This window comes from Manacus candei, unplaced genomic scaffold (assembly GCF_025592945.1).
Source record: "Manacus candei isolate 608988 ecotype Guabito, Panama unplaced genomic scaffold, ASM2559294v1 h1tg000108l, whole genome shotgun sequence".
Lineage (NCBI taxonomy): Eukaryota > Metazoa > Chordata > Aves > Passeriformes > Pipridae > Manacus > Manacus candei.
The window spans coordinates 728,731-755,623 of record NW_026138156.1 but is presented as its reverse complement, the minus strand read 5'-3'; the positions used below and the strand labels follow the sequence as shown (position 1 = coordinate 755,623).

The following is a 26,893-nucleotide window of genomic DNA, read 5'->3' as shown; positions in this document are numbered from 1 at the left end:
GCCAGTAGTTTTGGCTTGTCCTTGTGTCCTTGTGTCCTTATTATGGGTACATAATTTGCCTGGTTGGCAAGTATATGTGTTGGTGTTGGCCACTTAGAAGACACATCTAAGTGTTGAAGTCACACTTGCCTTTCCATGTTGGAAACACTTAACGTGTGTGTATTTTCCCTATATCAGTTTTTCAGGCTTCTACTGATTTTTCAGAGGGCATGTAGAAACTTTATCTTTTAGATATTTCTATTCTTCTCTCAAACTGGGTTGAAATTGGCCAATAAATCATAGCTTGCTAAGGAAAATAAGTACAGAATGCAATTCCAAAAAAGTTTTGGGAAACTGGCTTTAGAACCGTAACAAACATTAATCCTGCAGCTCTGTTTCAAAAGTGGTGGAAGAAACTCCAGAGAATTCACATAATTTCAGTTTACTGGTTGAAAGTTGATAGATGAAATAATTTTGCAAGTCTACAGCCAAAAGTCGAAGTCAAATCTGAGACCTGAAACCATGTGAAGACGTGTGATTGATAAATAGAGTGTACACAGAAGTGTAGCACATAAATGCCTGGTTTTCATGGTAATAAGTTGGTTGTGGTTTCAAACATTCAGCTGTTTGAAACAAAATCTGATGTCATTTGTGTGAGCTTAAAAGAAAAAAAAAATATTAGCTCTTTAAATCACAAAGGCTAAAGCAGTATATTGAAAACCAAAAAAGTGTGTCTTACCTGTTCCCTCTTTCTATGGGACTTGTCACAATCATAACCAAGTGAAGCAACACAAGGGTAAGAAGTTGAAGCATAAAAACGTGTGTATCCCATTATATCATAGGATAGAATCCCTTTAAACACCGCAAAGGTGAAAAGTTATGACAAAAGCAGAAAAGAAGAAAATAAGAGAGAAAAGGAAATTTCGACATTTTAAAGAGGGCTTAGGAGGGTGCTTAAAAAGTAAAGTGGAGCTGGGGAAGTCTTGTCAGTGCAGTTAAGACGGAGAGGTAGCATAGAAGAGATGTGGAGGAGGAAGGTACCTGTGCAGTGAGTAGGTAAAACACGGGGAAATGTTCCTCAAAAATAATGTTTCTTTATCCATGTCTCTTTTAACAAATATGTAGAACACAAATAACTGATAAAATAGTGTTTATTGCCCTGTCATTCTATAGCTCCTTGGCCTAAATATCTCATGCTTGTGCCACAAATGTAAAGCTGTTTAGTTAATATTTCCATGGCAAAATCCCAAAGCATTAATGAAATTTTAATTTGTTCTGGCAAGTTGTGCATTGAAAAAATATTTTCACTGGGGTGTTATGGATTAATTTACATAATAACTGGAAAATATTGATAAACGGCTTGCTAATTTTGTAATTTTTTTTCTGCTTAAGTTTTCTGTGTCTTGGGTAACTTTTATAATTTTTCCATTGGAATAATATCTATTTTTTTCCATTTGCAACTTCAGGTTGTCTTTTCTTCTTCTGCCAAAATAATTGCCCCTGGTAACTCCCAAGTTTTCCTGAACTGTAGCAAGTTATACTTTTATACAATATCAGTTTTTTTAATGCCCAACCAGTCTTAAAAATTGTCCACTCTTAGGGAATCTGAAGAATATTTTTGTGTGATTGTATTGTTGTTATCTGATTACAGTAATTTACACTTGTATGACCTATTGATCTGTTGTGGGATCTGGAGTACCCTGATAGGTGTAATAATGTATTAAAAATAATAGCTTTATGACACATTGTATGCCAGAAATAGTATCTGATGGAGAAATCTGTTTTATGGGATACTGCAGACCTGTGAGATATTTAAGAGCCCTCTAGATATTTCAATCTTAGATTATCTTGGTCCTGGCTAGCTAATTCATGATTTTGCACAATAGACAAGAGCAAAGCCAGTGACACTGGATGTGCATCTAACAGTGCTACTACTTGACAACTACTAGTTTATTTAGCACTACTAAATCTACTCACTGTTGATTTAGATACTATTTCCCCCTTTCTAATTCACAGCTAGTGAAAGCCTTTTGACTGCTTTAAAGATACAAACATTTTTTAAGATTTTTTTTTCCTCTTATCACTATTTCAGATACTTTCAAGAAAGAACAGAATAACCCACACTTACTGGAACAGACTACCCAGGGAAGTGGTGGAATCACCATCTCTGGAAGTGTTAAAAAACAGGGTGGATTTAACACCTGGGGACATGCTTTAGTGGTGAACACAGGAGTGTTGGGTTAGCAGTTGGACTAGATGAACTTGGAGTTCTTTTCCAACCTTAATGATTCTATGCTTCTATTTATTACTCCCATAAACTGTAGACCTTAACAGGTAGGTGAGCTTTTACATTCAACATTCTCCAGCTTTTGCCACTGGTGAACTCAGTGCAGACACAAAAATTGTTTTAAAGGCAGCTTCTCACTCCTTTTTAACTGCTACTAGTGTCCCAGGAGATGATGACAGCTGTATGGAAAAAAAATAGCATAGAGGGAAATATTATTATGCTTCTGATCTTAATGTCCCTCATATGTGTATTACTCATAAAATATGAAAGTGTACACCATAAAGTATTTCTGTTGCATTGCATTCCCACAATGAATTATCTGGCTATTTCATAATTAGAAAAGACAGTTACTCATTGGCTTTTTTATTTCTTGGCTAACTTGGAAGCCAGAGAGATTGCCCTTCCTCCTACCCTTCCACTCATGATATCTTACAGGTATGAGGACTGGGATGACTTGAAAAATGCCTGCTGCACTGGCTGTGCTTAAAATAAGAAATATTACTGGTGACAAGCAAAGGGTTATTTTAATATAGGCAAAATAGCCCAGTGTCCTTTCCCTGTGTAATCCATTTTTATACCTTCTCTGCCAAGTCTGAGAAGGAATTATATTCTTAGAGTAGAGCTTTGCTGAATCAGTTGTCAGAGATGTTACTGGACAAACACTTGAAAATTACATGAACTCACCATCTCTTAACATAAAATCTTGAATTAAGCAAGGGATCCATATCTCTCAAAGAGATTTTAAAATTTATAGTCTGGAAATTGGAATCTTAATGACGGCTAGTTCAAATTTTATATATAAGCAGTGAAGGTTAGTTTGAAGAATAGAAAAACAGTCCACATTAAAAGAAAAAAGTTGTCATACAGGTTTTACTTCTTTTTTTTTTTTGTCTTAATTTTTTGTCACATAAGCTCACAGCTTTAAAATAATTCTGCACTAGAGAAGCAAAACATAAACCAACTTTCCAGTTCAAATATTTGATGTGAACTCTTTCTTGTTCTGTAATATTAAGTCCTGAAGTAGAATAGGTTACTTTTTGTAAGTGGAAATGCCTCATGTTGATGAACAATATATGGATTAAGAGCAGTATTAATATTATGGTGGATCAGGAAAAACCCACAGTTTTCAGAAGGGGACTTGAATTTTAGGGTAATGTTTGTAAAGCAGCATATAATAAAGGAAATATTAAATCTGTGTTTCTTCTGTGTTTATGGGAGCACATTGTTTTTATGCTTGTGTTTGAACAACATGATAACTCTCATAAAATGGAATCCTGAGATTACTTAGGATAACTCTGTTCCCAGGTAACTGGATTTTTGGTATCAACTATTAAAGATATTTAGGCTACCATCTTTTAAAAGATTCCAGAATTAATCATTATAACCATTTTGCCTTTAATGTTCTAGTTAGGTTTTTATCATTTTTATGGAAGGTGGATGTTAGAATTTCTGCTTGTACTGAGCAACTCGTATGTTTTGTTACCATCAAATAGTAAGACAGTCTCATCTATAGGAGCTTGCAGATCTTTGGATTACTTGAAGAGTCAAACAGATGTTTTCTCAAACATCTAAGTTACTGAGCTGTTCAGAGTGGCTCTTAAAGAACTTCCAAAGAATGTAAAAATGGTTTTTCTGAAGAGCAAGTTGTGATGTTTTGACACAACAACATGTTTTACAGCAGTGCTTTATCACTCCAAAGTTTAAATCCTCACAGGGATTTTTATATGTTTAGAAATACACTACTCATTCAGGATCAGGAATCAGAACTCCCTGAGGTCGCAGTGGCATTTCTGGTCACTGGAGCATATTTCACTTCCCAAACTAACCCTTAAAGCCAAACATAGTGCCACACTATCAGCATTTTCTATTGTTCTTTGTGTGTACTGTGTACTCAGTGTACAGAGTTTCTGATGTCTGTGTAAGTCACTTCTGAACTTGGCTTCATGAGCCACTGAGTTCAGAAACAGACTGTGATGAAGTTAGATGTTTGCTTTGACTCAATATTGATTAACATGAAATAACTAAAAGTCTCTTTCCTTTTTTTGTCCCTCACAATGTTGCAGACTAAACAGAGTTGAAAAACTTTATATAGGTATAGCTAGAGGACAATGAAAACCCAAATTGTATTTAAATAAATATTTAGATTAGCTCTGTTTTTAGTTCTCACTTTCTGTGCATACATTTGAGAGATGTTTTGCAGATGTTTTGTAAGCCGATGACTTGATTTTTTTTATTTTTTTTTAACCTTGTGATGTCAGGTCTCTTTCATAGAAAGGAGTTGCAGTTTGGGGAATCCATGCTTTTTAATGTATACTTTGCATAATTTTCATTTAAGGGGATTTTCTTCCTCTCTTTTCTTTAAACAGTGCTTTAGTCTTTAATATTACGAGAAATTAGTTTCAACCATTCTTTGCACTTTAGCAGTAGAAGCATTAATATCCACTGGGCATTGGTAGATGCACTTGTCACCCATCCAAGTAGGTCAACACTATGCAAGACAAAAATGAATTGTGAAGTCAGTATGACACAAAATGTTATTTTTTTTTATAGGCCTGGACCATGTCCAATACAAGAGTAAAACAGTTCTGTGTCTTTTTGACAATTCTGTTTTATATAGAGATGGACATTGCCAGTCATGTCCAACAGAGCCATATAAATGGGATTAAGACAAGCACACCATTGCTGGCTGTCTTTATGATGCAAGGGTTGATAGGCAGTCATTTTATGGTTCTGACTGATTTCCTGAGGTTCTGACTGATTTCCTGAGTGATATGGCATTACATTTACTGCAATAATTTAATTTTAAAACCACTTTAAAATATCAGTTTCCTAAATGATAAAGAGTGTTATTGCTAACACTCTCAGGCTTAAAAGTTGAAACTCTTGCTGTTCTTTGATCACTTGAAATGCTAATGTGTTCAAAGTATGTACTTAGAAGTATTTTCCATATAAATGTAACCTACAATATGATTGCCAATATGATTTTTATGTGAGTGATGGAGTATGATAGAGAGACCTGGGGCATTCGGGCAATAACAGTTTTTAAAACTGAAAAATATTTCACTAACAAAAGTCTCTAATTCATATAATCTTAGACATATTAACTCACTGACCAGCAATGTTTAGCCCTCTATGCACTAATCAGAAGGAAAACAATAACAACAACAACAACAACAACAAAACCCTCTTTGAAAATAAGTGAAAATAAATTATCATGCTTCTTTGTTGTTGTTGCTTATACATTAAAGACTTTCAGAAATAAAAGTTTTTGGATAGAAAATAGTAACCTTTTTTCAGTTTCTTGATATTCAGAACTGCTACATTACTGCTTATTCTGTTTATCCATGCTGTAGAAAATAACATCATCAGGCCAAAATTTTTTTGCCCTTCTATACTTTGTCTGAGTTTCCTATAATTCAGATGAGATAAAATTTAAACCAGCAATGAGTTCTGTCTGAGCAATTATTTCTATTGAAAAAATGAATCATGGAGACAAATTTCTGGGAGAAAATCATAACTAAAAAAAAAGTTAAAACCACAGTTACAAAAAACTAAGTCTTAGTTAAAATACAGACAACTATTTTTATCTGTACAGTTAATTAAGAATTAAATACTATCAGTATAAACATATATATAAAAAAAATGTTCAATGTAATAGAATCAATAGAATCACAGTTGAAGGCCTCCTTTCCAACTGGTTTTTCCTTGGGAAATACTTTTTCTTGTATTCTGTTTACATACTAATCCATTAGTTTTGTTACTCAGGTAGCAGCAACATTTGCTTCTGTGTACAAATAGGAGACTAATGTGTGGCCTTATGTCTGTCTTCAGTAAAGGATGGTATTTGGTAGTAAATGTCAGTACTTTAAAAAAAAAGAATGACATCAACTTCTGTAATAAATATTTTAATTGAGTTACCTTTGTGTTACTAGGTGTTGAAAATCTTTTGGAAATATAGATATTTTATGATTTTGTGTTGTAGATGAGACTTCTGAAACTCAGCTTTGCAGTAGTGGGAGAGCTGACTATTTATTCTGGTGAACAGTGGATTTCCACACTGCAATATTCACCTCTCTTGGTAGGGACTGATAAAAGCTTGAATATTCATAGTAGGATGGAAATGCTAAGTTTTCCAGAGAAAAATAAAGGTTTTTAAATTTTTAATAGTTTTTAATTAGAACTCTGAAATAATTAATTTATGCAGTACATGTTTAACTAAATACTAATATTATTCAAACTATCACTGTAATTTGCTGTATTTCTCATATTTGTTGTATAGCCAGTGACTTAGAAACCTACTTTAATTTCTTTCTGAAGGCTTTGAAGTTCCATTAGTGAGTTGCTTAAGGTAACTGTAAATGTTAAAAACTGCCTGCTGTCAAATAAATAGGTGGGAGTAAAAGTTTTTTTTCATTATAAAGATGTTGAACTGAAGTTCCATCCAAGCACTTATCTGCTTTCAAAATTGGAGTTGATACATTTTCTCCTCATGACTTCTACGGGACATTTTACACCACTTTGTCAATTTAGAAGCAAAATATGTAAGTGGAGATTTCTTCTGTTAAAAGTGCTATAGAAAACTGAAGCTTTCTGTGCATACCTAGGGCAATGGAGTTCTCTAAAGAAGCAATAAACTCATGTACTAACTAATGGGCTTTCAAGTGAGTAAATTATTCTTCTTTCATGTAAAGACATACCAGCATAAAATAAAGTGGAAAATATGGAATTTGGGGTAGAAGAGAGGGGAAGGTGTATTTGTTGTCCCACACCATAAAAAATCTAAAATAACACCTTTCAAAAATGCAATCTTATGCAATGGTATTTATTAAAAATTTATAGGCAAGGATACAATTTATTATTTTTTTTTACATTTGCAATGTATTTCAGAAATAAGATTTTAAATGGATTTAAATTACAGAAGCAGAGACTCGAGACATTCAACCTTAACTCAGCCCTGTAGTGACACCAGGAGGAAAAAGGAAATCTTTATCTTGTAGAATCACTTTTCTCTAAGCTGGTATCTTGGTCACTAAAAGGCTTTTATCATGTCTTCATGATTAATGCATAGAATCAGTAACAGGAGAAAGCTGATGCCTCTCATGTCTGTTCTTCCTTATTTGGAAATCTTTTACATTAATCTTAAATTAATATGATTTTTCATATTCATGTACTGCTTTGTTTTACCCATTTTTTCATATTCTTTTAATAGCTTACCTTTTGAATTATTGATAATTTTAATGAAATCTTAAGTTTAGAAATACTTTTGTATTATGTACAACACACAGATATACCCTCAGATACATCTTACCTCTGCTAGATACCCACTTACAGAATTTTTTGCAGGAGAATGGAATATATTTTATATTTTGATAATGATCTTGCTTTACCCAAATCTTACTTCATGCTTGTAGTCATGCTTTCAAATTTTAATACCTCTACTGATCATTTATGAGGTCAAATGTATGAAAAAAATGTTGATACTCAAGTGGTTCAGGGATTCTGAAGGATATGATGTTACTCAGGTGACATTAATGTTTCATTTCCCAAGAAACAGGAGTAGCCAAATGGTGTTCCTCTGGCCAGTATTGTTCAAGGAGCATAACAATGTTGATGTTCACATTAATTAAAAATGTTTTCCTCCTATAGACTGTGAGCTTTCTTATTAGAAGCTTCTTATGCTTTCCGTTTCAGTTTCCCTCCCATAAAAGGGGTTGGTTGGGGCAGAGCAGGGAAGCACACTCTTCTGTCTCTTGTCTGATCAGGGAAAAGTTTTGAGTCCTCAACTGTTTTCTTGACTTTTGTTCTCCACACCTCACAGAAGGAAGATATTTTTTTTTTTTGTTTTTAGTTGCTGCTAGAAATACTTGAATTAGAGAAGATTGAAACCTCAAAGCAGGAGCTCACGATGAGGATGGACAGCTAGAGAGGGGAGGTTGGGCAGTTTCCAGTCTGTTCTGCAGTTATGAGGGCCAGGAAACACTCTGTGTTATACCTTCTCTCACATCATCCTGAGGTCTCTGCCCTTTTCTTCTTCAGGATCCTTTGGCACTTCATAGCCACTGACAATTTAGGCCTTCTGCAACGAGGGGCAGGGCAGGAAGGGCTTTGGAGAAGAAATGAGAACACTGGATCAAATAGAATAATGTATAAATTAATGCATGTGATTTAGGGTGTGGGTAAAATACCAAACAGGCAAATGTTTGGTCTTGGGCACAGTACAAAAATCTATTTCTATGAAATGTATTCTTTTTATGGTGATAGTTGTTTTGGGGCATGCTATCTGCTGATCTGCAGCGTGCTTGCTTATTATTTTTAAAATAGTTTTTGCTCTGTAGATTGTATTTATGTAAAGCTCTGCTTCTGGGTAAAGCTCTGCCTCTGGGTGCCCAATTTCAATATGAAAATTCTAATAATGTTAAGGCTGTTAAGTTTAAATATTGCTTAGCTCCTAAGGTGGTATGTGTGGAACAGTTCTCCAAAACAAGTGGCAAATTTCATTGGAAAGCTGTGACTGACTAACATAATACAGCTCAGAGATTGCTGGTTTACTCCATATGCTTTATGAGGTGATGCAAAGTAATTTCCAAGATCTGTGAAGGAAGTCTAATAGATTGATGCAGTAAAAGCTTTATTTCAGAAAAGAGGTTAGTGAAAAAAATAGGTATATTTTTTGATTCAGCAATGAACTATTGATAATTTAACTTGAAATAATTGAATAATTGCCTGAACTTCTCATAAATAATTAGTATTCTTTTTATTAGCAATTAATCACTAGCAGTTATGCTTTTCCAGCACTGTCTACTGTTTTATTTAATACCTCATAAGCAGCCTCCAGTATGAAACTCTTGGTTTGCAAACTAAAGATATTAACAAATAAAAGAAGATATACTACTGCTTTGACCATAATACAGTGTAGGTATTTTAGAATCATAGGAAAAAGTCTAGTAATAGGATAAATAGCTAAATTAACATTTTCAGGATTGAAGTATTCCTTGTGGACTAAGAAATTTTTTACTTTCTCCTCATTTCAAACAGTGTAATTAGTGGCTCTCTTGCTCTTTTGAGAGTGGCCTTTCTATGTAACTGAGTCAAATAATTCTTTTAAACTTTAAACCTACAGCTGTGACTTAGCAGATTCCAAGCCAAGCCTCACTTTCTGCTTTCTCACAGTCTCTAAAAGCTTTCTTTAAGATAACTAGGTAGTGAAAATAGAATTTAGCCAGTCTGCCTGCCCCTGTCTCCAAACTAGTCAATGAGTCAGCCTGACCATCTGCATCAGATGGAAAAGCACAATTAGCAAAGGTAAATGTTGTGTGTGTTCGGATGAAATGACAGGCCCAAATGGCCTTGCTCTGTCCCTGAGCAGCTTCATGTAAACATTGAAGAAGAAAGGCAACAGAGTGGAATGATGAAAAACCAACCTGTTTATGAGAACCCTCTGGGCAGAAGAGCAATTGTCGGACATCACCCTCTGAGACCTCCCGGAGAGGAGAGGTCATTACACTGATTTCTGGCCATCCTTGCCAGTGTCCACAGATGAGTCAACAAAACTTAACGACTCATGTTAACAGGTTGCTGACAAATCTACAATAATCAACGTGGAAACTTGACCTCTGTTTTTGCCAAGAGTAGATCATAGACCAATTAAGGCAGTGTAGACTTTGTACCTTACCTAGGCTGGAAGCCAGATTGAAAAGGGTCGTGGAAGTCAGAGATGCCAGATGGCATAACAGCTGTTTAACATAAACTTCTCAGTCACCTTCTTCCCTACAGGCAGTTTAGACAGAGGATGACAATTGATAAAATTACCAATACTAAGCTGACATCTCAAAGGCAGGTGTGTAGCTGATTGTTAGAAGAATACTTTTAGCATCTTAGCTTTTCCTGTACTGATGAGAAAAATAGAGTTGACAGCACTTCTGATAATTTGATTTTGTATCTGAAAAATAGGTGCATCTTGCCTTATTTTACCATGCCTATCAGGATATGGTTAAAATGTCCAGAATGCTTGGAATGTATCCCTGTATTTATTAGCACTGCAAATGCCTTTTTTTTTTCTATTATTATTTCCTGTTGACAGTCTCATCTTGAATCACAAATCTGCAGCTTCCTTTAACACCTGGATAATTGTATTAAACTGAAGGATATCTGCTGGATACTGCTTTAACTTTTTCAGTTCATCTGGATAGTACAAATCCATCTTTTTCTGCCAAGGTGGAAAACAAGCTGTTAAGTCACATCCATGATATATATGTTAGCATTTTGCCAAATTAATTAATTGATAAAATTATGGATAAATTATAGGTAAAATTGTGTCTGGGATTTTTTTTTTTTAATATTTATCCATCCCAAGTTTTCAAACACAGAGATGTTCACATTTCAAGAAAGAAATAATCTAATGTATTCTTCTGTTATCATGGAAAGTAGATGTAAGTACATTCTTAAGAAAGTACATTCTTATGAGTAGATGCAGGAGTATTTCTTCTGAGGGCCTCTGTGATAAATAATCAAGAATTAGTTGAGTTTGAGATGACTTGGTTTCTTTCATCCTACTGCAGTCTAAGGTGTTCTCCTCTGGAACTATCTATATAGTTGGTAAATAAAGCTGTATTGCCCCACAAGCTCCAAAAATTTAGAGCTCTAGTTGATAGATGCATAAGGTCATCAGTGCAACAGGCACTTAAACTGTAATTTCTAAAGTTTAAACCTCTTTAAATCTTCTGAAAGAGCAAATCCATTAGGCCTTGTGATCCTCAAGCTGAAAAGAACACTGACAAATAGCACTGAGTTCGACCTGAGATGTAATAAGGGAATAGGGAGGTTTTCCTAACTCTTATAAAACAGCCTGTTGATTAGAAAACTTGCTCAAGAAGTGGAAAGTCAGTTTATAGAATTTCCCAACTGTGAGGGAGAAGGGATCCACCACATCCATTAGCTGTGGAAGTGTCCTACCTGCACAGCCTGTGGGGCTACGATTTGGACCATTCTCCATCTTCTCATAATGGGCCACGAAGTAGAAAGAGATGCAAACTGGGGTTTGAGGACTAAGAATAAACCAGAGGAAACTGGATCTGTCAGCATGAGCTCATTGAAGGCAGTCATAATTTCAGGGATTACTTGTGAATTTGACGGATGAAGGAATGCCTAAAATGCTCAAGCAGCACTAGTAGTGAGGACCTGAAGGCAGGAGGTGGTTTTAATCCAACCAGAAGCCAGACTGATGACATACTAATGATGACATTAATAAAGGCTTGTGAAGCTTTCTGGATTAATTTTGGGGTTTCCTTACAGTTATTTTTACTGTAGAAAGAGGTTGGGGTTTTTTGTTTTGTTTTAAATATTCTAGAGTTTTCCACTGAGTAGCATGCATAGAAATGGAGACACTGGCAGATGGTAGACTTCCCTATTCATATAGGTCATACTTAGATACAATTTTTATTAAAGAAACCTCTACCTACTCAACTATATTTTTGGTAGGTATTCTGCTTATATTGCTGGACATGAATTTACAGAAATCATCACCATCAGAGAACAAAAGTGATTCCTATATGGAAAAAGGAAGGACAAGAAGGCTGAAAGACATTTGCTTTCCTGTCTGAGGTGGTACAGGAAGGCAGAAAAAAGCAGTGACATGCACTTACTAGTAAGGGGAATATTTTCCCCCTTTAGACTTCCTTCTAGACTTAACATTAAACTGTAATAATTTGAAGAACTACAGGTAAACTCTTCCCTTTCTCTAGCTATCAGTGGCATCCTTGCAAGACTAAAAGGGAAAAGAGTGATTCAACCTGATGATGCAGGAAGCTTTAATTTGCTTCTTTCCCTTACTTTCCTGTGGAGCTAATAGGTATCAGAAAGGAGCCAGAGATGAGAGCTTTTGCACATGTGAATTTATGTTTTCAGCATTGCCTCTGTGTTCAAAAGAAAAATGACTGTGGGACTCTTTTTTGTGTGATGAGCTTTTGTTACATCAATTGAGAAAGGAAGTAATCACTTGGGAATAGCTACTTTATACAAGTTCAAAGGACTCCCAAAAGAGAAGAAAGTCTTGCTTCTCCGTACAATACAGCAAATGCCAGAAAAGGTGGGTCATTCTCACTGCAAGCCACAGGATACATGAGGCCAAATTTAACCCTTGTGTAAATTCTACTTGAAGTGACTGGAAGTATCAGAGGATGAAACCAGACAATTATCGATGGGAAAAAAAAATATTAAGAGAGCTCTTTTGAATATGTGGCAGTTTCATGTCGGTATGATTAAAGGCTATCAAAAACTAGTGACTAGGTAAAAATTACTTACTAACTTTTTTCCCCAACCAAGTGCTGAGTAGGTCCATGTTTCCTTTCTGTTCAATAAAATAAATGGTGGAGGATCTCCCTTGTCTCATCCTAGGTGACCAGGTCTGTTGGTGGAAAGGTGTAGTGGTGTGGATCTGGAATGTGACAGAGATCTCTAGACCTTACTCTGCTGGGAGGAATAGACAATCTTAAAAATCAGATTTATTTGCATGCATCTAATCTGTACTGAAGCTTTATTTCTCCCTAGTTAGTTCTGGGTTTATACAAGGCCTACCTAAAGGCTGTCCCAAAAAGTAAGAGAAAATTTAGATAAAAGGTAATCGATTTGCATATACAGATCAGAATAGACATCCAGGGACAGGTAAGGGAGGAGAGCAGAGATATACATCTGTGGAGATGCTGTTCCCACTATTGCATAGTAAATGTGGTCTTGTGGGTTTTGTTACAGACCTTGTTGTTATGATAGCATTTTCAGAACATGTAGTGGTTACTTAATTCATAGTTTGAGTGAAAGCACCATGATTTTCATCACAGATTTCTAAGTAAACATAACACAAAGCGCAAGGTAGCATATTAAGAAAGCGTATTTTTAAATACAGAAAGCATTTAAAATGGAACACCTGCATGTATATTTCTGACTGTGTTCTGTCAAAGAATTGTTCTGCTGTGAAGTCTTTGATTAAAAGCGATTCAAAGTACAAGTAAAATTGCTCAGTAGTTGCTTACAGCACCTTCTCACTAGTTTTGTACACGATCTCAGAAAATGTTACACTTCACAATGTCCCCAGTACCTCTCTTTGTGTTGGCAGAAAAAAATGATAAGAGTGTATTTAGCAACAAGACTCAGGAGTCTGCCTTCAGACCCGTCAGACATCTGTTTGTATGTCTGTAGCTTCTGATAGCACCTTTCCCCTTTCGCCTCACATTTGGCACCCAAATGGACTCGTAAGTCCTCCCACTGGTTAAAGGATTCTGGGGAAGGATTATTTGTATTGATTTTTCTCCCTGCTTTTTGTACAGGAAAAATGCGTTTTCTCATTAGTTTTGTCAGTTCGGGCTTTTTCCTTCAAAACAAGAACACTCTATTTACAATGCCTTTCCTAAAGAGAGCAACAGCTGGTTTATAAATCAAGTAGGTTCAAAATGCTGGAACTTCGTGCTCAGAGTATTTTCCCAGCTGACCATTTTGTGGCACTCAGCTGCATTGTACAAGCTTGTGAAAATTTTTGTTTATGTATGTAGTTCTGAATCCTGTCTAAATTAATTAATTTTAATTTACTCTATCACTTTAAATGTCTAGTTTGTTAAATTTACCTGTTGTAGTTGCTTTAATGTACAGTGTTTGTAGTCATAAATCTGATGCTACTGAATAAACATTAATTGTAGTGGGTCATATTCTTTTTATTAGACTTTTTAGAAGGCTTTCCAAATTTATGCTTGACTCTATTTTAATAATATTAGTTACCATTTATTTATGTTTATTTTATTATTTTGAAGAAATGAACCTCTTCAGGGAAAAACTTGTAAACAAGGAAAGTTTGCTCAAGCAAAAGGTTTTTAAGTATTGAATTTAAATAATAGAGATAAGATTCTGGTGCCTGGTTTGATTTGTTTAGCTCTTTTGTAGTATTTGTTCTGGTTGCTTCATTAATTTCTCAATATTAAGATACAAAATATATTGTACCATCCTCTCATTGTGTACTAATTAGCAGCTTTGCAATAAATTTGGCAAGTTAGTTTGATAAAATCTTTGGCAGTTATTTTGATTTTTACAATTGTTGCTCTGCAGTTGTTTTGCCAGCTGCAGAAATGTTAACATATTCCCCAGGGCTTCCAGAAAGCCATTAGCCCTAGACTTCTGCATGTGCATCCTAGCACAGGGTCTCCAACACTAGTTTTGAGTGTTTTCAGTTTTCAAACCAGCTGGTTGCAGAGCATCCACAGTGAGAGGAATGAAGCCAGCACTACAATTTGCAGTAAGAATGTTCTATACTCCTTGAGGATTAAATGTAGTCTTCCTTAATCCTTATCTTTTACTCTGAAGTATGCAATACTGATTTCATTAGGCAAATTCACATAAATTTGTCCCAAAAAGTGGTATAATGAGGGACGGTTTTATTCAGTTGTTTTGGCAGCTTGTTCTTTACATACTATCTTCATTCTTCAAATGAGAGCATCATTATATTTATTGTATGAGATGTAAAAATTACTTTCTGGTTTTGGTCAAACTTATTATAATTGATATCTTACCACTTGTGGCTCTGTGGTTATTTGTAATACAAACCAGTGTCAGTTGTGCCTAGTGGTCAAACAGTAAACTGGCAGACTGCTAATCTTTTCTTATTTGTACTGTGTTTCCTCCTACGTTGGTGACTTTCCCTGGCTCAATAGCCATCATTTAAAGAACTGAATTATTTCTCAGTATCACAGTGCTCATTAGAGTAATTGTATGGGGTTTTCTTCTCCTTTTTTCAGGTGGGAAAATAAATGACAATTAGTTTACTTTAAGACCTTTAAACTGCATTTGTTGCTTCTTGCTAAGTACAATAATGGAAAGTTTCTATTGTGTGTGTGTGTAAAATTCATTGAAATTCTTTCTCTGTGCCTGTACATACCATACAGGCCAGTTACTGTGTGCTCAGACACATTCATTTTATAGTAAGTTAGTCACTGGAGATAATTCTGTGCTTCTCTGGGGCTGGGGTTGTTTACAAAGAGCAATGGGAAAGCGCTAATCCTCCCTCAGAGCTCTCCATCTGCAGAAGCAGATGACTGTTCATTTCAGAAATTTGTCCTGATATAGGGTAAAGAGCACATCTGCTTAATCACCCAAATGGCCCATTTTTATAAATGGGTGCTTTCTTGTATAACTATCATGCACACATACAAATACAGACAGAAACTCCACTGTAGTTTTGGTGATTGATTTCATTATTTTAATGGGTGATAATCCACATTGTGGAATAACACTGATCTTTTAGGGTAAAGCTTTTACAAACCACTTTATTGGAATATGCCACTTAGAATAGTGAGAGAAACAAACAGAATAGCTACTACTTAACATACATATACATGTATTTCACCTGAACTGACAGACACCTAGCAACTGCTTATTGTAAAACATATGCAGAGAAAGAATTATATGTGTAGCATGTATTATCCCTGACCCAAGCAAGAGAATGCTAGAGGTAGAATCCTTTGTTTGAAAGACTGCTGCCAGAAGCATTGTCCCAGTACCCTATGTGCTTTCAATACTTCATGCTTAGAAGCAACCCTTTTTACCTGTAGGAATGATGGAACAATTTCATGCATATAGACTTAGATTGTGAAGTTTTCTTGTTAAGCCAGTCCAGTTTTTAGCAGTGGATAGCCACTGGGGCAACATTCTAAAAGTCAAAGAATTCTGGAAGATTTTCCATATGCTGGAAAAATACTACAATGCTGTGCAGTTTGTTTATTCTAGGAATTACAGCATTATTTCTCTACTGTCAAGACAGGTCTCAGCCCTAAGCAATAATAGGGCCTCTTTAACTACAGCAGTGTGAGAAGCTACGTGGAAAACAGTTTTCTATACAGTGAAACTTTCCAACTTTTGAAGTTCTCCTCTCATCTTTCTTAAGGACTAAGAAAAAAGGCTTAATAAGTGTGTGTGTGAGAGACTATGCATAGTTGTTGATTTTCATTGGTAGAGAAGAGAGATATAGAAGAGAGATAAGATGAGACAAGCATGAGACACCAATGTGTGATAACCAAGTACCTGTTTTGATGTCTCAAGTCAAGTTCCTAAATTATTAATACAATTTGTCTTCTTTCCCAGTGGATGTTGTGCCAAAGTTGACTTTGACTGAAATGTTTCATTTTTGAACACCTGGCATTTTTCCTACAGTCACAGTTTTGTTAAAGCTTTCCCCTTAGGAAAAAAAAAAAATCATTCAGTGACTAGTTTGGAAGTGTGGACTCCGCAGTACCTGTCTTACAGCACCGTGAGGAATGAACAGTGGCTCCATAGGGCTCCTGGAATGTAGCATTCTCACCAGCACTCTGATTGTGTTGTATGTGGCACACAATAATGTAGAAATACCATAATGTGATGAATATTTTATATCTTTCCTCGTATAAATTATTAATTTGGTTATTCATTCACCTTTAATGAGCTAAATTAGAATCACATTTGAAACATTGTTTAAAACGTCATCCATTTTTACTCCTCTTATAACGTAAACACCCATTAAAGATTCTATATATCAAGCTGCAGACAATATTTTTCTTTAGATTTCCCTCCTCTATGCAGCCCTGCTGCCTTTAGTGATATTTGTATCTTATATTTTGCTTAGTTACATGAAAAATTGTAAGTAGCAGGAGGAACTATATATCGGTGCCACCGAGACTGTGAAAAACAAGCAAGAACGAGTTCTCATTCCTATTCCTCTTACTTCAGTCTGGAAGAGATGCACAAAACTTCCTCTTTATCTGTTTCTTGTGGTCACAGCATGGGATTATCTGACACAGTCAATGACACTCCAAATGACAAGGAGGCCTGGCTTCTTTCATTAGATGCAACCACAATTCAGACTCAGGTGGTAATACAGAATAAAAGCACTCATTTTCCATCGAGCAAGCTCAAAGGAATGTGGAAAGTACAGGATGAAATTGTCAGAACAAAATGAAGCAAAGTGAGGAAAAACATAATGGGGAGTGGAAGAGTAATCAAAAAGAATGAGGGGATGCCAGGTAATTGGCCAGGCAAATGGCATCAAAATGAGAAAGGGCATGAAAAAGAAACTGAAAAGAGTAATCAAGAAGATGAAGGAAGCATATGTTAAGACATAAGACATCAAGTACAAGTGTTTAAACATTACCTGTGCACTCTGTCAGATATATCTGAAGGGGAATGTTTTATTCAGTCATATTTTCAACTTTATGAGTTAGTAATTACATAGCCTGACTGCCTCAGAAAAGTGAATTAAAATACAGTATTTAAACTACTATGAGTTGCTATCTCATTTGCCAGGTGTTAGGCATTTCAGAGTGGCTTGAGGACTCTATTTATATGTATTATACGGCTTTAAATATTGTCCAGATGTGAATACAATTGCAGCATTTTAAGTGTGCACATTCAATGAGGCATCTGCGTTTTTCACAATCATAATTGCATAAAAGAGAGAATTGTGAATGAATCCTCAAATCTGTGATTTTAACATAAATATGTGGTAAATATTGTTAGCTCTCTATTAAAGGGGACATGGGATAAATACAATGAGTGTTGAGAAGAAGTGTAATTTCCAAGTGTTATTTGTAAAATATCTAATTAGCATGGAAGGTTTCGATTAGATCTCAGTAATATAAAATGATTTGGTTTCATTTTATCTTTCTACTATATTTTTCAAAGAAAAGTGCAATAAATTCCACTAAAAAAACTCCCTACCCCTCACCTCCAAATTCCTAACCCTCATTTACCAAGAAATGGCTTTCAAAGTTGTATTTTTATTAAAAGGACTGAGCTGAATGCAATTCTTGCTTAAATAGTTTTTCAGGTTTCAGTTCTACAATGCAATGTGTTTGGTGAAGAGAAATAGCCACTGTTTATAAACTTTATTAAAAAAAATATGGTAATGTAAACACTTGTATTTTTCAGGAGTGGTTCCCGTTGCACTGCTATCCCCTCCATGCTCTGGTAGACATGGTTGAGATAAAGTAACTACTTTCTGCCTCCTACCTGAAAGAAGACCCTGACTGCTTCCACTGCTCCTTCTCAAATGCAGTTTTGTGCTGGTATGGGGTAGAGCCAGCTGGGCATGCAATTGGCTGTTTTTTCACCTGGAAGGTGTTTCTCTTCTGGATGAGAATAATGTATTTTGCATGGTCCCTTCTCTTCAATCTGTCCTGTGTTGCTTTATTTACTCCTGGTGTGCACTGGAATGGAACAGGCAGAAGTATATGGTCAACTGGTCTCAGACTGGCAATTCCACTGTGTTATAATTCGGCCAGCTCAAGGGAAGATCAAATGTTTATTTAAACCATCTTTAGTGGTTTTAAGCCTAACTCTACAACCTTTTTGTTCTGAAAGGGACTAGGTATGTTCATATTGTCAGATACAGCAAAAAAGCAGATTGAGATTGTTTCCTTGCCTTTTCCAACAATTGTGATCCTTGGGATGAGAATCCATGTCAGCGTGACTGCAAGTGTAACTGCTGTGTAACTGCTGTGCTTGTTTATTAGATATGGACACAGCACAACTGAGTTTATATTCAGGAGCTTGATTTCAGTGCTGCAGACATGGCCCTTATTGTGCTGGGTCATGCTATTCAGAGACTGTTTGCTGCAGAAGTGAACTTTGACCAGTGTACTCGTCTTTCTTTGGAGAGAGGCTTGGACTAAGCTGTACAGGAAGTGTCATTTTGTTGGGTTTAAAAAATCGTGTTGACTTGGAATGTTTTCTCATGATGTAACGGTACATTTATATTAGCAAAGACATCTTCATGGAGATAAGGATTTTCAAGTGTAGTTTATATTACTAGCAATGCTTATCAAAATACATAATTTTAGGAGTTTAAAAACTAATAAATTATTTATCTCAGTTTTTCCATAATTTACATTCAAACCTGAATGTTGTCAAGGCATATTTTTGAAAACTTGATTTCAAGTTAAAAAATTGCTCTAATTTGCTAACTAAATAAACACACAATTTTTTTCTGAAATGCAAGCAGCAGAATGTGAGACATTTTTTATGACTTGCATCACTGTAGCTCCAAGGCTAGTGTTATGGCTCAAGTTTCTGGGGAATTTGTACCTAAAACCTGTACCACTAACAGTTCAAGGTTATTATATTCATACATCTATTTGGTTATTTTGAGCAGAGAATATAATTCTCAAACACCTCTGGTATTTTTTACCATAAGTTAATTTTTTTTAACAAATTCAGCACGTTCTTCTGAGGAGTTATTATTACTACTGTAAAATCATTTAGAATGCATTTGCATGGCTTAATTGACCTTGAATAATGCAAACTCTTCCACTCCGACTGACATGAGATGGAAGGAAAAGGCAGTGAGACTTACATAATCTTCCTATTAAACTCAAAGCACTAAAATGAAAGGGAAACTGACTTGGAATTTGTTCTAAATCACTTTTGCCTTTCCCCAGTGATGCAGATACAGCAGGAATCTGAAAAGAATTTGGTTAGCCCTCAGGAAGGAACAATCACACCTAATTTCAAGGCATTTAATAATGGCTTACATTTGTTATGGTTCATGGAGTTCTCCTTTATAAAGATTAAGGTTTCAGTAATGATAGGTTACTTTAAGTTTATAGTAAATTTTAAATTATTTTTTTCTTTTAGTGATTGCTACTCACTATGCTATTTCTCAGTGCATTGTACAGCAATGCTGAGTATTACTGAGATACCTAAGCACCTTTAGTTGTTGATCTGCTCATCCACCCACCCACAATGTGTAAACCAGTCCTTTCCACTGCTCTTTGAGATGCTTGTGTTTCCCTCTAATCTGTGATGACAACTCTGGTCTTCAGTTAAAATTCCTATTTTTCTAAGTCTACCTTGTCAGTTCAGCACAGGTTTTTCAGCTTGATGAAGTCTGAATATGTATTTCTAGACCTCCCATATTAATCATTCCCTGATTAATTCTAGATTTTTTTCCTCAGGTTAACAATATTTTTTTCATTGCTGCCTTCTGTGGTCTTGTAGATGAATACTATAATTTATTGTATTTCCCTTGATACAAAGCTAGCTTCTATTTTATGTTGGCAAAAGCCGTTGAAGAGTCTGCATGAAAAATGTGGCAAAAGTCTTAAAGAGTTGATTGGAATTGTCTGCAAAGTTGTAAGTTTATTCAAGTACTAGAATTACTTTACAAAAAACCTTCTTTTTCCAGTTCTCTAGCATTATTAGAAGCTCAGGACTCTATAGGTGCTTCAGAGTGTACTCAGTGGTTCATATCATCGTGCTTGTACCACAGTTTTTCATATGGGAGGTTGTTTGAGACAATGGAACAATGGAAATCTGGTCGTCTTCTCATTTCAGGAAGAAAAACACAGAATCTCTGCATATATATTAATTTTGGTTTAGTACATCTATTTATTTTTCTTTTATTTTACTGTATTTTTAATTTTTTGAGTCTTCCATTATCCTTTTGCTGACACTTCAGTAAATGTAAAAGAACAAAGATTAAAGCACAGTCAATGCAAGTGTGACTTTAATTAAACTATTGAGTCAGAATATTTCATTCTGAGTATTATTGAACTTGCATTGTCTCATATTTCATTGATTAACTGCATTTAAATGTAAATTTTGATTGCATGTAGCCTATATTATTTTAATCAGGATAAATTTGTCTTTAAAAATGGCAATTTATTTTTAATCAGTATGAGAATATAGCCTTTATTCTAGATTTTTTTAGGAAACTACTTGGACCAAGGAAAGTACACTTTGAACTATCCACAGGTTTTTCCTTTCATAGATAATGTAAGGCTTTCTGGCAACATTTCTTGATTTTTAAGCAAATACTATGAATCTATGTGAAGCATATCTGTGAAGTACAAGTAAACATTGAACAGAACAAGAATTTTTAATTATTGCAAATTCAAATATCTGGTAACTTTTTTATCCCATAAAAGGAAAGCATTTTAAATGCATTTAAATAAATGGTTTGTATGAGAAATGGTGACCATTTCAGTTCAGTATAAGCAAAGAAATACATTTGACTTCTCCTTTTAAAACAGCAGGTTTCATTTGAAAATTGGTCTAGCCTAGCAAGTATTTGAATTCCCAAAGAGCTAAGCCAAATTCCTAGAATAAAATTACATTTTTAGCATTTATTTAAAATTATTTAGAATTTTGCTTATTTTTTTTGCTTCATCAAACCTCAAGTCTAAACCCCCATTTAAATTTTAACCAGATTATTTCTTCTGTCCTCTTTATCATAGTTAGGCTGTGGCACCAAGGTCAGATATATGAGGAAGGCATACTGTAGGATATTGACAATCTTACTGAATTTAAGTTGACTTTACATTTTTCACAGGTTACATCCCACCAAACTGTAGACATTTCTTCTCTTTGAATTAGACTAGTAGCTTGTTATAATAATTTTTTCAACAAAGGGAGAAAAATAAGCACTACTAACATATAGCTTATCTCATCATGAGGTAGATTTACGAAACAGACCACATACATCACAAAAAATGTCTGTTTATCCTCAGCAATTTTAGAGAACACTCAGGGTGATTAGCTGAAAAATGAATGTCTTTAGTACAACAGTCTAAAACCAGGTGAGATAAATCTTAATATCCATGGGCAACTATTCTCTTTCTGAATGGCTTTAAATAAACAGACTATCTTAGCAAATGTATAATCACTTTCAAAATATTTATGACCCTACTAAGAGCTTTGAGTAGAGAGGAACATATTTTCTCTGCTTTGAATGTTTAGCTTCTAGTTTTACAATAGTAACTGCATAGGGATGACATCTGTAAGCACCATGTTGTTTTGTGTGAGATTCAGGCCTTCCAGTACGCCAATTTTTAAAATGCACTCTATCTACTTTTAAAGTAAGTCTTCTCTAACTAATAATCTTGTCCCATCAGCAATAATTCTATGAAGATATCTAAAAATCATAGGTTTTTCTCTTCTGTTCAGGAGCTGTTCTTTCACATATATGAAATGATGAATAAAATGTTCCCTTAAATGTAGGATTTGGGCAACTTACTATTAAAAATTTGGATTCTTGCTAAATCACAATGAAAAGAATAAAAATAATTCAAGAGTTTTTCCTGCTGAAAAGTATTTCTGGTGTCAGTGATGAAAAGACTGTTCTCAGGAAACTGCAGAGGAATAGTCTTGCAGCACTTGTTTAAATTAAGCCTATTTTATTGGTCTTTTTGCACCTCAAAAGGACCTCTCAGATTAAGGTGGGTTGAATTCTTGTCATACAGTGATAAATTCATGTGGTCTCATGTTCACAAGCACTGAACAGGCATTGCTCTCATTGAAATCCATAAGCACTGTGTAAAATAGCACTTCTACAGATGCAGGCCAAAAAGTTGTAGTGCAGTGTTATTATACCTAGATAAGGTTGTGGGATTTGAGTTTTTATCTTAAAAGCCTATAGGCTAAACCCCCTCAGGTTAATGTGAATGTTTGAGGGCGTTTGAGCACAATTTTACACGTGCTCAAACAAAGTGCACAGTCTTTGTGGAGCAGAAGCCCACCTGAGCATTCACAGCGATAATACACACGCTTGGATTGCGGTGGTAGATGTTGCCCCCACATCTCAAGGAGCACTTTGTCACTACATAAATAAAATCTCTTCTTAGCAGATTCATAGAGGAAAGTATAACAATGATGGGCAAAAATTACAAATGTTTGTATAATACAGAAATGTTCATACACATATAAATGTAGTACAATATATAGCAAAGACTTGGCAGTCGGTAATTTCAAGCTAGATGTAGAGTAGCTGCTGCTGAAATCACTAGCCAGTAGGGTAACATTCCATTTTGTGTTGTCTTGGAATGCCTTCAAGAGATCCAATGCTCATTAGCTTTTGTTTCTAATATTATTACAACTTTTCAGTGATAGTTTACACCAGATGTTTGCTTCTGTGTGTATATACGGTCGTGTGATTGCAGCATTGGATTGCTGAGAACTACACAATGTAACACCTTTAATTAACATCATTGTAAAATATTCAGAATTACATGTGATCTAGTTCCTTCTTTCTCCATCTTTCACTGCTTTCCAGGACTGTATGAGGAATAGGATGGGTGAAAAACAAATCGAAGGATTTTCTTGGGCATTTGGTAGGTTTTTTTTCTTGTTTACACACAGTCATTTCGATTTCTCTATAAATTACAAACTGACATAGACTGTCTGATGAAAGCTTTGCAAACTATATGACAGTAATATACATAGCACCTTAGGTGGTTTGAGAAAAGCAGTACATCTTGGAGGAAAAGTGTTTGTTTCCATCAAAAAGGATATGCTGTGATGTGGTAAAAAGATTTTCTAAAAGAATAAACTTCTCTGTTGTACTTGCAAGCAGAAAAGCATTATTTTGTTTTTGTTTGCTCTATTAATCTCACATACTGTACTTAGCCTGTCAGAATCTCCTTTTAGAGTTCTCTCCATGACCAGTGAAACATGAGATATGAACCATGAAAATCAGACTCGTGTGTACCGAGTTATTTTGTGGTACCTGTGGTTCTCTTGTAAGTTCAGCTAATACAGCTTCACAGGTCAGCTGTGGGTTATAATTGAGTTAGATCATCTCCTTGTGGTTTTGAAACAGCAGATCATCCAGTGAAACGTTAACAGCTCTAACACTTGTAACGCACTAAAACCGGTCATGAGTAATCATGGTTTCAACTATTTTGAGTAGTGTCTTATCTGTGGGGGTGCTGCAAGTTTTTACTTTAAATGTAAGTATGTATGAGTATATAAATAAATGTATTTATAAAAATAATTTTTATAGGCAAATAGATGTCTCTACATATGCAGTTGACTCAGATGGTGTGGTTTAATTAATATGATGAAAAAATTTGCTTATTTTGAATAAAGATGGAAGAATCTATCGGAGGTTTAAAAAAGAAAAAGATCATATTTTGGCAAAGAAAGGATTATATTTAATTTAAGCCATGCATGGAAAATATAATGTTTTAATTAATGCAACATGAGATCTGGGAAGGGTTCCACACATTCCACAGAAGCAGCTCTGTTTCTTGTTTGTGAGGCTCTTTTTAAGAGACATTTCTAGCAGAAATAAGTTGTGGGGCTCATTGAAGTCCTTCCCTCCAGTGAGGTTAAGTTTATATGACCAGTCTTATAGATTTTTATGGATTAGTTTCACTAACCATCTCACAAAGGAGTGTCACTCTCTGTTTCTAGGGAAGCACTGCAACACTGCCTCCAAATTTCCCTCCCAGTGTTATAGTGTACCTGCAGTGCCAATTGCCTAGCAGTAAGAGTTTTACCTTGAAAAGCAGAAATCGCAATGCTAGTGACCCAGGGTGGGACTTTGATATGCTGCCAAAATAAGGGAGTTGGGTCATTCTTGTGATGCAAAATACATCTGCTTCCAGAGCAGTATCTGCCCCGCAGGCACGCCAAGTGTCATTTGCCAGTGTGCTTCCAAACTGGAATTGCAGCTGCTGGTTTTGTGCAGCTTCTGCAAGGAAGGAGCTGCTGACACTGACAAAATAGCCAGATGATAGTGTCCCAGAAGATGGCAGTGCCGACAGTTCTGCTCTGGGGCTTACAGAACCTCCAGGTCACCAGTGGGGCCTCCCACGCCCACCCTGGTGCCTCAGCCTGCTGCAGCAAGCACATTGTGTCTGCCAGGGCAGCTCATCAGTGTGGAATTAGGTCTTCCACTTCAGACAAAGCTCTGTGATGGAAACAGAAGTCAAATCGTTGCAACAAATAAAAGGGTGGTCGGAGCTCCTACCTGGAGGCACAGCATGGTCTGGGTTTGTTGCTGGATCCAGAGCTGTGTCACACCAGGCTGTAGATCTTGCTGGGCTTTGGATGCTGAGCTGTGGGGTTCATGTGAAAAAAATATCTGCTATAAAGATAGAAGCCTGCCCTGGAGGCAGAATTGTATGCTAGCAGAGATGAAAGTTGCTGCTACTTTGACTTGCCCCGAGGGTAGAGGCACACAGTGTCACTTCCAACTTGACAGCAGCTGCTGGAGGCTGCGCTGCATGGCTGCCCTGCCAAACAGCCTTGCAATGGAAACTGCTTCCACAGGAGGGATTTTCCACTAGTACAGCAGGAAATATTCAGCAAAGGAACACATTCAGGCTTCTGTTGTTGAGCTGTGCAGACATGCTTCTACACACATGCTTCAAATTTTCACAGAATCACAGAATATTCAGAGTTGGAAGGGACCCACGAGGATCATTGAGTCCAACTCATAAGCGAATGGCCCCACAGGGATCAAACCCACAACCTTGGCATTATTAGCACTGTGCTGTAACCAACTGAGCTTTTCAAAAAGTCTGGAGAGAAAAAGAAATGTGTTTCCCCTACCCCATCTCCAAGGTATTTTCTGCCTTTTGCTTATCAGGGCACAACACATGATTGTAGGCTCAGCCTGTCTTGCACAATGTGAACTTTGTTTTGATATATATATAACTTGACTGAAAAAATTACAAGTTTGAATTATATATATTTATTTATGCATAAAAAAGGGATATTTATGTCTCACTGTATGAAAGAGGGCCTCTGGACTTCTTTTCTTTTTGTAACCTTTGGGGCCATGCTGGACATTGGAGATATCTGTATGAAGACTTCTGAGGCTGAGGAGAATTACTTTGTCTCTATTACATGGTCTGTATTTCACAAGAAAAAGCTTGTGAGGGCATCACTCTGCTGCTTTTAAGGTAGAGGAGTGAATTAGCTTTCCTTACCTCTCTACACATCTGTACTATAAGGGTGCAAAAATCCCTGTGGTTCCAGTTTGCTTCTGTTGGCATCCCATTTTTGTGGACAGAAGTGCTTAGATTACCTGATTAACTGCTAGTTTGCTTTTCTGAACTAAAGAAATGAAGCATAGACATATTTATTTAATTTTTAATTTTTTTTTATTTTTTTAGTTTTAATATTCTAAATTGACTCAGTCAATGGAGATAGAGATGATTTAAAAAAATGGATTTATTGTATTGTTTTGGCTGTTCCATTTGCATTATTTCAATGAAGTTTTAATGAAATTGCAAAGTAACACTAATCTGGATCAGAATGTTTGGGTTGAGTGTACATTTTTAACTTGGAATCTGTACCTAACATTTTTAATCAAGACAGTACAGGACTGAGTCCTGTAGTTTGAAATTAATCAATAGCTTTAATATTGGAATTACCGAATCTTTTGTATCCTCTCTTTGCTGAGCTCATAGAATTGTTATAAATACCTAGGTCTATTAACAAAGGAAAGCAGTTAAAAGTAGGGTGAATTGTGCTTTGTGCAATGCTCCGTGCATACACATTATAGGATTGATTTCGACCTATTATATATATTTGCATTTGCAGATGCAAATATTTTTCAGTATTTTTCCTTGGATGCTAAAAAAGAAACAAATCTCTATTGGAATAAAGGGAATTATTAATATTCAAAAGTGGTTTGATTAACTTCAAAAATTTTATCTGACTTGGCTTGGAAGAATGACTAAGAAATGGCATTTACTGCCAGCAAAACAATTAATTCAAGTAGCAGGTCAACCACGAGAGACAGTACAGAAAGATATATAAGAAATATAATGCCACTTTAGTGACAACGTAAAGAAGAAGCAGAAGGCATATGTAACACATATATTTAATAAAGCA

The 26,893-nt window shown here is 35.6% G+C and overlaps 1 long non-coding RNA gene across 2 annotated transcripts in view; it reads right to left on the bottom strand.

Moving 5' to 3' along the window:
- LOC127461556 (uncharacterized) overlaps positions 1-26,893 on the bottom strand; it is a 1,009,386-nt gene that overhangs the window by 498,075 nt on the left and 484,418 nt on the right. The gene's annotated exons all lie outside the window — the stretch shown is intronic.